The sequence below is a fragment of the Gossypium arboreum genome, chromosome 1, assembly GCF_025698485.1.
Source record: "Gossypium arboreum isolate Shixiya-1 chromosome 1, ASM2569848v2, whole genome shotgun sequence".
Lineage (NCBI taxonomy): Eukaryota > Viridiplantae > Streptophyta > Magnoliopsida > Malvales > Malvaceae > Gossypium > Gossypium arboreum.
Genome location: NC_069070.1, coordinates 22,517,077 through 22,527,573, shown reverse-complemented (window position 1 = coordinate 22,527,573; position 10,497 = coordinate 22,517,077). Strand labels below are relative to the sequence as shown.

General features: G+C 31.8%; 1 long non-coding RNA gene across 11 annotated transcripts; it reads right to left on the bottom strand.

The window, feature by feature from the left end:
- Positions 1 to 1,537: 1,537 nt before the first annotated feature.
- On the bottom strand, positions 1,538 to 6,520 carry LOC128292901 (uncharacterized). Of its 11 annotated transcripts, none has more exons than XR_008282898.1 (11): positions 6,204 to 6,520; positions 5,681 to 5,773; positions 4,788 to 4,974; positions 4,527 to 4,668; positions 4,024 to 4,189; positions 3,779 to 3,831; positions 3,257 to 3,325; positions 3,008 to 3,097; positions 2,046 to 2,139; positions 1,881 to 1,958; positions 1,538 to 1,808 (listed from the first exon to the last, which is right to left on the bottom strand). It is a non-coding gene; the product is annotated as an uncharacterized LOC128292901 (long non-coding RNA). The 11 variants fall into 11 exon arrangements; XR_008282897.1 differs by having other exon boundaries at positions 1,893 to 1,958; positions 6,204 to 6,519; XR_008282888.1 differs by having other exon boundaries at positions 1,881 to 2,139.
- Positions 6,521 to 10,497: the final 3,977 nt, after the last annotated feature.

Below are 10,497 nucleotides of genomic sequence, written 5' to 3'. Positions count from 1 at the left end.
GTAATTAGCCTCGCTCCATTTTGTTTCCTCTTGTGATAATGTTATTAATGGATGGTAGTGCATTGCTTATGACTTCATCGAGTTATATACTCATTCGGTGTTTGCTTGTCACCTATTTTAGGTTCCTTGACTCGTCTTTTTGCATGCTCGGACCGTCATCTAAGTCATCACACCGGATTGCAACTTTTGGGGTATCTTCTTCTTAGTTGGTCTAGGAGAACATTTCGCATGTATAGGCTATTATATTTTGTTGAACTTTGGTATGTAAACTTTAGCCATGCGAAAATGGCATAAATATTAAGTTGAATTTTAGTCCTATGATACTTCGTCATAAGTCTTAGTAAAATTGGTTTGATAATGTTGTCATGGTGATTATTCTCGGTGTTAAATTCATGATATGTATGATGAATTGTTAGTTAGATTAAGGAAAAATCACAAAATAGGCATAGTTTGCTTTAGTAATGAGATGCTAGTAGCAAGAAGATGATGTGAGATTGAAAATCACTAAAAATAGTAGGAATGGAATTAAATAAGGAATAAATTATGTAATCGAAGCTTGATGAGTCTATTTTCATATGGAAGAAACGAAACGACCATATGAGTCTGTATGTTAGGAGATAATTAAACTCTTGTGAAATAGGGCGAGCGAATTCGGATCCCCTATTCCAACTTTAGAAATTCACCATAAATTAATCAGAGACAATTAGAAGTCATGCCTTATATGTATAGATTCCTTTTGAGTCTAGTTTCATTAGAAACAATCGGCATAAGCATTGAAGCTCAGTAAAGGGAAATATCTAAGTCGTAATGCATGAAGGTCGAGTAGTCGAACCACAAACAGGGGTGTTTTTAACTAATAAACTGTACCAATTGGCCCAACCAAAAACTCTACAAAATTCTACCATATAGATATAGGAGTCTAGTTCCGGAAAGTTTATGGAATGGATTTGAGCTTCGAACTCAAGATATGATTTTTGAAGCGACTAGTACGCAGATTAGCGGCTTGTGCGGGAAATTTTTAATAAGTGGTTTGAAGTCATTAACACCTCGTGTTCGACTCCAGCGACGGTCTCGGGTTCGGGGTGTTACATCAAAATTAATATCACTAATTTGCTTACCTTTAGACTCGAACCTTAGCTCTCCTTGATCATCCACACGCCACCTCTAAAGCCCCCCAAGTGGCGTCACATGCCAACTTACCACAGGCTTCCTTGTGTTTTATTTTACCCAGTTAACCAGAACCCCTTTTCTTATGGAGCTAAAATTAACTAAAATTACCGAGTTTTAACTTTACGCTTGGCCCTTCTAGAGGCCCACTAACATAATTAAACCCACACCCACGCAAACAGAACACAAGAATTTTAAATTCGCCAACATACACAGAATTCCCAAAAATTGGGGCGTTACAAAAGCATTTTCTTGATCCACTATGTTTGTTGTTTTTATCTTTATTTCTTCCCTGAGTTCAACTTTAAACCTCAAAATATCTAAATATATTGATGCTTAGAATGCTTAATATTGCAGACAACCAACACAATAGTCTAATACTGGTTTATCTACTATGAAAAAATACTAAATTATAAGTTACATAGAGAACAATTTCAATTATTTTCACTTCAGAAAGAACCAAAAGAGTTGAACAACCTACCTAAATTTCATCTGTTAAGGTGGAAAACCTCAGTTACACAAAAGCCTCTCTCAGCCTTTTTGAAATAAATAACTAGCAACTACTATGAATCTAAGAACATGTATCTTACCTCTACAACAAAAGGCCATAATTTGCTCAATTGCTTGTTCAACCATTTTGCCTAAAAGGACAACATAGTGTAAGACAGTAAGCAGCTACACTGTATAAAATCTTAACACCAAAATGGAAATACCTTTTTCTATACCTAACACATGCGAATGTATTTAGTCTTTAAGATGCATATTTATGCCTTGTCACATAATGCTCTAACCTAAACAAGATAACACGAAAATAGAGTTACAACCAATTATAACCCAGATGAAATAGGGAAGAAAAACGAGGACTTCTGTTGATCAACCTGAGAACAAAACAATACAAGTAAAACGTAGAAAAGTCTTGCAGCGAACACACAAAAGTTCTCGTGCAAATACACCAAGTTCTTTCGAAATCAACTACATCAAATAAATCAAAAGAATATATAAATGTTTTAAATGGAAGAGAGAAAAAAGCTGATTTTTTTTCATTAATTATAACTAAAAGTTCACACGGCCATAGAATCTGATGCTATTGGAATAATATCTTAAAACAAATTCAATTCAAAATCGCTTTGGTATTCATTTCCAAGCCAAATATAGCCTAATCTATTACAATAATTATACAATTAAATTAAGTGCTCAAAATTTCCATACTTTCTTGAGGAACAAATAGATCGTGAAAAAAAAAAGTACTTGCTGCTCTGAAAGTGGTTTACAGAAGTACAGAATTATTGTATCATTATATTTAAAAGAAAGAGTTATGTTCAATAGTTAGATCAGTAGGCAAAAACAACCACTTGAAACCTTTATTGTTTAAGAAAAAAATCTATGATATTTTGTTGAAAGAGATAAAATTAGAGAGATTTTTTCTATTCTTTTCTTTGTTTTTCCCTGCCTGTCTTTGGGAAAAGGGGAAGGGAGTAGTTAGTATCTGCACAACTCTTACACTAGAATCAATTATAGAATTCTTCAAAAGCGAATCCCTTTCAAATTTTAAAAGCTTAAACATTGTAATTAATTGAACAGATCCTGGTAACCTAACACCTGCTTAAGAAATGATTCCAAAATGGTATTTGTAACCAAGACATGGACAAGTTCTCTCCATGTTCCTAGTTCTAGTCTAATCAGTCATGTCCCTAAGCTTTGTGTTGACCAAAAATATTGAAAATAAGGCAACTTAAATTATAATTGTGGGGAATGAAGATACAATAGTTATGTGGAAGATAAAATCATAAAACCCATGCTTTGGCAGAATAATAATGTGAAGTTGGAAAAGCAACCTTACCATGTACTCGAAAATGAAGAATAGTTTATTGCTTTCCCTGACAACCTCCTTTAACTTTACAGTATTAGGGTGATTTAGTTTACGAAGGGCCTGCAGATAATAATTCACTAATTTTGTCAAAGAAAATATGAAAAGCTTACCTTAACTTCTCTTAGATGAGCGTACACAATAAATGGAACACTCTATTAAGATTAAGGCTTATGTAAAAAACAAAAGACTGTTAACATTCAAAGAAATATTACAGCTTACCTTAACTTGTCTTATATTCACACACTCTTCCCAAAAGTAGAACTTTCTTTTCATTTTCTTAACAGCAACCTAGATTGAAAACATTTACAAAAAGCATGAGGAGCAACAACTCAAGGAAGTTCCACATTCAGTAAATTCACTATATCATGAGAAACATAATAGAGTATAAATAGGAAAAAAAATTCAAGATAGCCACCTACAATAGACTGAGTTAAGTTTTTCCAACCCAAAGTCTTTCTCATTACCATTGAGCAGTTAATGAACCCCATTGAGGCAAGAAACACCAGAATCATTTTCCAAAGTGAACATTTCAGCTCCTAAGTTTTTCTAATATTGTTCATATTATACGTTATATATGTGTGTATACACATATACATCTACATATATATGCTCCAATTTTCTACTAGAAGACTCAGCTAGTGTTCATATATGCTCTAACATATATTGAAATAAATGGTGTGGTTTCAACAAATTCTTGTATTAAAAAAAGAAGGGATAGGACTAGCAACAAGATTATCATACCTAGTTGCTAAAGCATCAATTTCACCAATGAATATAAGTGATGGTTTATTTACCTGCAAACGATAAGAATTTCTCAACAAATTACACAAAGTACATAGCACAACTAAGTATTTGTAAATAAAATAAAAGGAATCTGCACTTATAACATAAAAAAAATAACACAGAAAATACAACAAGCTGATTTATAGGTGGCCCAACCATCTGCAACATTTTATTTAAGAACAGGAAAAGAACAACAAACTCACAATTTAATTTAAGAACCCACTTCCCATTTGAAATGGCCATGAGAACTTTAAGTGTCCTAGTGCATGCACCATTCTCATCTTTAGAGGCAATCACATGAGTGACATCCGGCCTCCAAAACTTGGATACAGTTACACTAATCATTTTTGCAAACTTGACCAGAAGAAACTGCAATAAAATAAAACAATAAATAACTAAATAAATACCACATGAGAGTAAATTATTGTGAAAAGAAAAGCCCATTAAGGGTATTCTATCAATCGAAGAATTTCCAAATTAGATTTTGCGTATCCATTTCATCAATCATGAAACTTTTAACACTAAAAAGAATCAATTAATGAGAAATTTCAGTACTTGCAAAAATATCATCAGTATACGAGTTTACCTTTCAGCACAATAAAATACATATGCAAGTCAAAGATATAATTATTAAGTCCCTCAAAAATCATGCAATGGAGTTATACACCTACGTAAGACGTCTAAGATATCTTAATTGATTAATTACCTTTCAGTTGGCACTTTATCATCAGCAGATAGCCAGTTTCCAGGCTTCTCATTTGGGAACTTGGCTGCAGAATGGGCCTTTCTAGACTTCTCACTTGGAAACTTGACTGAAGAATGGGCAGGACAAAGCACAAGAAGTCCTCCTATAAGAGAGGAAAAAATTTGTAAGAAAAAAATTGAAATTGCAAAGCATACAAAAGGAAAATCAGAACATCAAATAATCAAAGCATATCTCATATAAAATATGGTACAGCAGAATTACATAGTCCCATCGACATTTTGGAATCTCTTTTGCACAAAGGAAATGATGGCTTCTATGGCAAGACTTCACATAACAGCCAAGTGCAGCACCCTTTAGTCCACATCTGCTATACTTCAGCTTTGCACCCATTACCAGTTCTGGTTTAAGGTTCATAACATTGTCACCAAAAAAATACACTTGAGGTGCCCTGCATTTGAAGACAATATAAGTATATTTGTACCTAACACTCGTACCTAAGGATAACATAGCAGAATTGTAATGTTTATACATCTAAAGGAGGCATAGCACTGAAAGAAATAAGCTTTAAATAAAGGAAAAGGATTCCCACAATTTGATTCTTCTTTTGTTAGAAGGGTCAAGAATTTGGAAGCCGTTGTGTATGCTGCAGTATATGCCTTGGTTAAGATCTCCTTATATCTGATCTTGAATGCCGATAAAAGCAAGATTTCAATGGTTTTATCACCAACCCTATCCCATCAAAACACAAAGTGGCGACTGAAAAATCCATTTTTCATTATGTTACTCGGACTTCTTTAAGTATTAGTATCAAACAATTGTGCTCAAACATATATATATATATATATATATATATATATAATCCTTTAAAGACTCTCTAGATACCAATTTGAAACAATCTTGTTGGTCCAGTTGGATTTAGAATGTCTACTGGCCAGACAGCCTAGAGATGAACTAAGAGCATGGATCCTACATTGCTTGGATTCTTCAATCCATGAGGATGTAACCTTTAAGGATCGTCTAAATACAAAAAAGAAATACTTAGAAAATTTTAACTAAACCCGTGTTGGATAAAATACTTAGTACTTGTCACTTACACTCGAATCCAAATAGCATATATTTTAAAAGATACTACAAGGACTGACGGAGAGACTCACAGTGGTGCTATCTTGCATCCAAACTCATAAAAATATGGAGATCGAGATTTAAGATCCACACAAGCAGCATCAACTTGGATTTCTAGCCATGTTCTGGACATATTAAAAATATACATTTAGAAAACATCATTAGCACAAAGACAACTTTGTAAGCACATAAATCAACACAATAAAAAAATAGATGTTGGACTATCAAATAATTAATCATCATCCTCCCGTTGCAGATAGACAGACTTATGTGAGAATTTATAACTATTTAGTGTTTACTGCTTCAAATAAATCCAAACAATGTTCGTTGAGAAATAAAATCAAACACCTACTGGGTACTACCAACCCAAATTCAACATACAGAACACCTTCGGATGATAAAGCATTGAAAGGCTTATGGGTGTCCAAAAGCCAGTCGTTAAGATCCGTGATTCTTTCGTCTCCCAGTATAGTTCTTTTTGGACACCACCCACTACCTTTAAGCTTTGTCACTTTCCCTAATTCGATTCAAAACAAAGTAAGAGAGTCCTTTTACCTACTAATTGAGCTAAATTTATATCAACAAACAAGGAAGACCTTGCAACAGAAGAAGCTGAATATCTTTCTACGACTTTCCTTTCCCTTGGCGCCACTGGCTCTTTTTTCTCAGCCGAATCTCGACCAGATTTCCTAGAACTCCCCTTTCTACTACTACCTTTAACCTTTTTAGTCCCTTCATCTTCACTCTCTTCTTCTTCCTCTCCCCCCTCTTCTCTTTTATTTGGGGAAAAAGAAATAATTTGGGGGATTTGGTTAACGGGCAGGTAACCAAAAATAGTGAGCGGGATTTTGTCTTTTTTTTTTATAAAAAGTAATAGCTTTTTTGCGGCCTTTTTTAAAAAAAAAAGGCCAGTAATTCTCTGATTTATTGCGACGTTCCCACCAAAAATGCCACTATAGCTCAACTTTTTGCGGCGTTTTACCCAAAAACGCCACTATTACTCAATTTTAATTTTTTTTTCATTTTTAACATATTTTTTTCTATTTTTTTCTTTTACAATTTTTGTGTTGAGATTATTATTTTTGAATTTTTTTAAATTTTGAATATTGAACTTTTAACTAAATATGGACTAAAGTTTTAAATATTAAAATTTTAAGTTTTTATTTTGATTTAATCATAGACATTTTAAAAATATATTTATGTATTTTTATATTAAATAAATATAAATATTTATGTATGCAATATATAAATATAAAATGATGTTATATTAATAATTATGTTAATAATTTACAAAAATTAGATCAAATTAAAGTTCATATATACAATTAAACCATGATCTCCAAACACCAAAAAATAAACCATGATCTCCAAACACCAAACCCTAAATCCTAGATCATAAGCCCTAAATCATAGATAATAAACCTACACCCTAAACCCTAACTATATATAGTTACCTATCCATATCAATCATACATTTTTTATTTATTTATCAATGTTTTTTCTTAATCTAATATTTAAATATATATGAAATGGCTTATATTAAATATTTTTAAATATAAAAGCATTAATTGATTCTATAAAATTTTATCATGTAACAAATCTCAAGTAAACCTTAAATCTTAAACCATTTAATATATATAAAATTTATCTATTATCTCTTAAATAACTTAAACTATAATCATAATTTTAATATATTAAAATTAATATTATCTCTTTTATAATTATATAAGAAATTATTTAATATATAAATTAAAAAGCACTAATTAATATAAACCCTAAACTTATATCCCCTAACCCCTAACCCGTATCCCTATAAACTCTAAATCATAAAACATAAAACATAAACCATAAAACCATAAACCCTAAACCCCTGACCATTGACCCCCAACCCTTAAATCATAAACTATAAGTCATAATCCCTAAACCCATAATCCATAATCGATAAACCTTAAAATAGTAACTCTTAAAGCTTAAACCATAAACCATACACCCTATACCATAAACCCTAAACTATAATGATAACTAATTCAATATTTTAAAATTAATACTACCTCTTTTACAATTATATAAGAAAATATTTAACATATAAATTAAAAAACAATTAGTCATATACCAAAAATCTTTAAAATTATTTTAAATAATAGTATTTTAATTTTTTTCATTTTTTGTGGCTTTTTTCAAAAACGCCACTAATGCTCGATCTTTAGCGGCGTTTTTAAAAAGCGCCGCTAAAGCCACTAAAAGCTCAATACAAAACGACGACATTTTGCAAAATTCTTTTACAGCATTTTTTGAAAAACGCCTCTAAAGGTGTACATATAGCGGCATTTTTAAAAAAGCGCTGCTATTACTTGATCTTTAGCGGCGTTTTTAAAAAAGCGCCGCTAAAGCCGCTGAAGCCGCTGAAAACGTTGAGCATAAGTTTTGTAGCATTTTTTTAAAAAGCGCCGCTAAAGGTGAACTTATAGTGGCGTTTTTTAAAAAGCACCGCTAATGCTTGTTTTTAGCGGCGTTTTTAAGAAGCGCTGCTAATGCTCATTCTTTAGTGGAGTTTTTCATACAAACGCCGTTAAAAACACCACTAAAAACCTATTTTGCTGTAGTGGTATTATGTTTCTTGTCTAAAATCAAAGTCTCTTTGCAAAAGTATCGATAAAATTACACCGAGTATTGATACTCGTGATTTGGTATTGATACCAATTTATGTTATTCTTTCCCTACACATTTCAAATTCACAAAGATATCGTTTTTGCAACATGAATATCGATACCTCTGCTCCAGACCAGAAAATTGCAACATATTTGTGCATATAAATCATTCCAACATGTACCAAATCACCATACTATCATATCATCATCAAATAGACATCAAAATGACTGTAATATTAGTCTTAAACATCGAAAGTAAGTCCGAGATATAATCAACATAATATGAAACGAATTTCATAAACTTAGGAGCATATAGTCTGTGGAAGCATCCAAAACATCATGGAAAATATCAGTAAAAGTGTAGCACATTGCCTTATTCCCAAAATGAAAACAAATAACAATAACCCCTATGAAATAACGGGAAAGGACTTGCTTGGATTACCCTCGGAACCACATGACTCACACTAACATACAACTAAACTGTAATGGTTTAAAAGGAGTGGCTGAGCTTAACAAGATTAGTAAATGCTTAGAACAACCACAATGCAAACAATTCATCAAGCATTAATGAAACAAACATATAGCATAACTTAACAGTTCCAACTCTAGTGTCATATTATTCTTACCCGTGCATTATTACTTACATAGTAAACATATTCGCTTTTAAGCATATATCATATTACACATAAATCACCTAACATACAAGCATATATCACAATGCTCAAATAATCACATAACATTTAAGCATATATCACAATACTTGTATAATCTCATAACATTCAAGCATATATTACAATACTCGTATAATCACATAACATTAAAGCATATATTATCACAATACTTGTATAATCTCATAACATTCAAGCATATATTACAATACTTGTATAATCACATAACATTCATAATTTAAGATAATTTGGCACTTGAGTTATGAAACATAAAAGTGAGCACTATCATCACTTATTAGATATACAGATCTCCAACACACCACATAGACTCATAGAGTCAAACATGTACCAAAAGTGAAGCATAACGCTAACACTCTCATTATTTCCCCTCACATGTCCCGTTGAATGGAGCTGAACTCACATTCTCTTATCCCTCCAACATGTCCCAGGGCCTCAACGCCCAAAATCATTACATATATAGGTGAGTACTCACAATCCTGAAGCATGCCAACTATATCCAATGGTCTCAAAGATCATAAGGCCAAAATATTCGTTATTAACACACATATATTACTTACCATTCACTGCAAATATCACATTATAACACAACATTATCGCCGTCATCTACCATGTATAACATGCTTACATTTACACTTTCTCAATGGTTATCATAACCACATCTCACATGTTATAACATCTTATCCCAATTCATATATTTATAGCCACATAAGCATACTGTCCACAAGATAATAAAGGTATGAGAAAGCTTACACTCAAAATTAAGAGTAGGGTTTAGGCTACTACTAAATTCTCAAAAAACACACTGAATCATGTCCACAAGCAATTATCGCAAACATTCACCAGCATGCTTTCGTCGAAAAGTGGAAAGCTCAAACTAGCTTTTCCTCGTCTTTATCTCTATGCGTAGGAGGTCCTAATGAATCTAAAGATTCAACACAATAATTCACACAACAATACATTTTGAAACCAACTAAGGATTCACCATAAGAAATAAAAAACATAAGCCTAAGTTATGTTCTCATGTAGCCAAAACTTTTAACATAACTAACTTGAAATCCAAATATCTCAATCTACACTTAATCTTTTCGCCTAAAACCAATTCCATTCATCTTATAATTCACCTACAACTAATTCCCAACCTTTAAACTACACAAAAATACTCAATTCGTAGTATCAAGTTTTTTGACATGTTTTATGGCAATTTTTCAAAAATTCATTAAAACTCAAGAAATCATTAACAAAACTTCAAAGTAAGTTTAGAAACCTTTTAATTACATCAAAACTAATTGAAAACACTTTGAGACCACATTTTTACCCAAAATCCTAAAATCCACCATTAACGAATCAATTTTTGGCTTTTATTTAAAACATGTGATTTAATGGCTAAAAATTCCATTTAAAAGACCAGATATCATTTAAAACTAATTAGGAATTAAATCTTTACCTTAGTTGACAAAAAACCAAGCATTTAATCGAAAAATAAAAAAAATCACAAGCTTGAAAATGGAGAAA